The sequence below is a fragment of the Paramisgurnus dabryanus genome, chromosome 3 (assembly GCF_030506205.2).
Source record: "Paramisgurnus dabryanus chromosome 3, PD_genome_1.1, whole genome shotgun sequence".
Classification (NCBI taxonomy): domain Eukaryota; kingdom Metazoa; phylum Chordata; class Actinopteri; order Cypriniformes; family Cobitidae; genus Paramisgurnus; species Paramisgurnus dabryanus.
The window spans coordinates 15,141,185-15,144,353 of NC_133339.1; the positions used below are offsets into that span (position 1 = coordinate 15,141,185).

The window sequence follows — 3,169 nt, forward strand, 5'->3', positions numbered from 1 at the left end:
TTCACAGAGCAACGCAACAGGAGGATGACACAACAGTTATAAGAGCATTAACAGGTAAACACTGGAAAATCCTTCCTTCATCACCTTTAAAGCATTTTTAAACTTTAAAAATGTGTTGTTTGTCGTGACTCTTCATTTTAATACTGATTCGGTTACGGTAATTTGTGTAAAGTTGTATACGACGTGACAACGCGACATTGACACAGCACTATTGCCTCATTTTAATAGACTCATTTTAATGAGCTGGTTAATGTTCATTAAGTACACCACAGTTCTGTAAGTGGAGAAATAATTCATATTTGTGTGTTTTTCTCTCAGTAAGGACTAACATTAACTGACTGTCTGTCCTCAACCAAAGTCATTCAAGACCTGCAGGTAACATTACCACATTTATTAATGTATTTTTATGTTGTTTGAGTACACCATAGTTCTGTAAGTGAAAAATAATCCATATTTATGTGTGTTTTCTCACAGTTTAGCACAAACGTTTCCCGCGCAAGTTTGAATCTCTCTCAGTCAGGGGAGATTGACTGACTGACTGACTGTCTACACGCCACCAAACAGTAATTTATACAGAAACCTTTTAAAGGTAACTTTACCACATTTATTCATTAATTTATTATGTTGTGTGAGTACACCACATTTCTGTAAGTGGAAAATTAATTTATATTTGTGTTTTTCTCTCAGTAAGGACTAACATTAACTGAATGTCTGTCTGTCTGTCCGTCCGTCCGTCCGTCCTCAAGTCATTCAAGACCTGTTAAAGGTAACATTACCATATTTATTCATTAATTTATTATGTTGTGTGAGTACACCACATTTCTGTAAGTGGAAAATTAATTTATATTTGTGTGTTTTTCTCTCAGTAAGGACTAACATTAACTGAATGTCTGTCTGTCTGTCTGTCTGTCTGTCTGTCTGTCTGTCTGTCTGTCTGTTCTCAAGTCATTCAAGACCTGTTAAAGGTAACATTACCACATTTATTAATGTATTTATTATGTTAAGTGAGTACACCACAGTTCTGTAAGTGAAAAATAATTTATATTTGTGTGTTTTCTCTCTCAGTAAGGACTAACGTTAACTGACTGTCTGTCTGTCTGTCTGTCGGTTCTCAACCAAAGTCATTAAAGACCTGTTAAAGGTAACATTACCACATTTATTAATGTATTTATTATGTTAAGTGAGTACACCACAGTTCTGTAAGTGAAAAATAATTTATATTTGTGTGTTTTTCTCTCAGTAAGGACTAACGTTAACTGACTGTCTGTCTGTCTGTCTGTCGGTTCTCAACCAAAGTCATTAAAGACCTGTTAAAGGTAACATTACCACATTTATTAATGTATTTATTATGTTAAGTGAGTACACCACAGTTCTGTAAGTGAAAAATAATTTATATTTGTGTGTTTTCTCTCTCAATAAGGACTAACGTAAACTGACTGACTGTCTGTCTGTCTTTTCTCAACCAAAGTCATTAAAGACCTGTTAAAGGTAACATTACCACATTTATTAATGTATTTATTATGTTAAGTGAGTACACCACAGTTCTGTAAGTGAAAAATAATTTATATTTGTGTGTTTCTCTCTCAGTAAGGACTAACGTTAACTGACTGTCTGTCTGTCTGTCTGTCTGCTCTCAACCAAACAGTCATTCAAGACCTTTCAAAGGTAACGTTACCACATTTATTAATTTATTTATTATGTTGTGTGAGTACACCACAGTTCTGTAAGTGGAAAATAAATTTATATTTGTGTGTTTTTTCTCAGTTTAGCACAAAAGTTTCCAGCACAAGTTTGGATCTTTACCATTGAGGGTGGCTGACTGTTCTCGACCAACCATCATTCACACGCAAAAACTTTAAAGGTACCACATTTATTTATGTTGTGAGTATACCATAGTTCTGTCATTGGAAAATGTATTCATATTTTTGTGTTTTCTCACAGATAAGTATGAACGTGCCCAGAGCAGTTTTCGATCTTTACCATTAAGGAGGCTGACTGACTATCCTCTACCACCCGTCATTAACACAACAAAAACTAAAGAAATGTTACTCCATATGGACCTATTCATTTACTCATTATGCTGTGAGTACACCACAGTTTTATCAGTGAAAAAATTTATATTTGTGTGTTTTCTCACTGCTTGGCAAGGACAGATGTGGCCCTGTTAAAAATGTTTAAATGTTGTTTGGTTAAGGAACAGCACACTGATTTTGTTTTAAAATATTCCTGTTTGGACAGTCTGTTAAAGTCAAAGGAATACTTGATATATTTCTAAGTAAAGTGTAAATGAAAAAATTAGTTTTTAATGTTGTGACTGAACACAATGTTGTGAATGATTTGGACTGAACAGCACACTTCTGTTTTATATCTGAACCTTTTGTAAAATAAATGATTGTTCATTAAACTCACTGTGTATTTTATCTTTTCTGTTATCATTTTTTTATACTAATGTTTAAAATTTACCTTTACTCTAAACAATTGGCTAAACCAACACAAATACACTGAGTCATATGCACTTATAATTTAAAGTTTACAATATTTAGATTGAGATATATGTATAAGTTTTAAAACCATGAGTGTACCCTGTCAAAGCCAATTTTGTACCCTTTTTGAAGGGTCCATATTTGTACTGTTAAATAAAGGTACAAAATTGTCACTAGAGGTACAAAACTGGTCCCTTAAGGTACAAATCACAAGGGTACAATTTTGTACCCTCAGCCAAGGGTACAAAAACTGTACCCTTGAGGGTACAGCCCCAGTGACAAGCCATTGTACCCCTAAAGGTACAATTATGTACTTTCTTTTCTGAGAGTGTATTAAAATAAACAGAAATATTGTGCTTTAAAGCATAGCGTTTAAGATCCTGTCCGGGGGCGCGTTAATTTATTTCTACATAAACATGCATGCACATTTTGTTCTAAATGGACAGACCTTTATAAAAATGTATAAAAATTGTTAATTAACAAGCACGGGCACACATAGACATCAAAGGGGGGTTATGAGCACCTGCCCTTTTTATTCCTGGGGAGAAAGTGCCCTTTTTTCTGTGGTGCTTTTTATTTTTGCTGCAAAGAGTCAAAGTGTAAAAAAATGGCATCCCTCACAAGTGGACTCTTCCAAACTCCCCTGCCTCTAATCGCGACTTGGACTGATCCAAACTTGCGGTGAA

General features: G+C 34.4%; 1 long non-coding RNA gene across 5 annotated transcripts; it reads left to right on the forward strand.

Moving 5' to 3' along the window:
* The first annotated feature begins 395 nt into the window (after positions 1-395).
* Positions 396-2,580, forward strand: LOC135769036 (uncharacterized). Of its 5 annotated transcripts, XR_012336324.1 has the most exons (8): positions 396-589; positions 688-766; positions 946-965; positions 1,066-1,141; positions 1,241-1,316; positions 1,588-1,665; positions 1,765-1,861; positions 1,942-2,580. It is a non-coding gene; the product is annotated as an uncharacterized lncRNA (long non-coding RNA). The 5 variants fall into 5 exon arrangements; XR_012336326.1 differs by lacking the exon at positions 688-766 and having other exon boundaries at positions 403-589; positions 1,942-2,578; XR_012336325.1 differs by lacking the exons at positions 688-766; positions 946-965 and having other exon boundaries at positions 407-589; positions 1,942-2,577.
* The last annotated feature ends 589 nt before the right edge of the window (positions 2,581-3,169 follow it).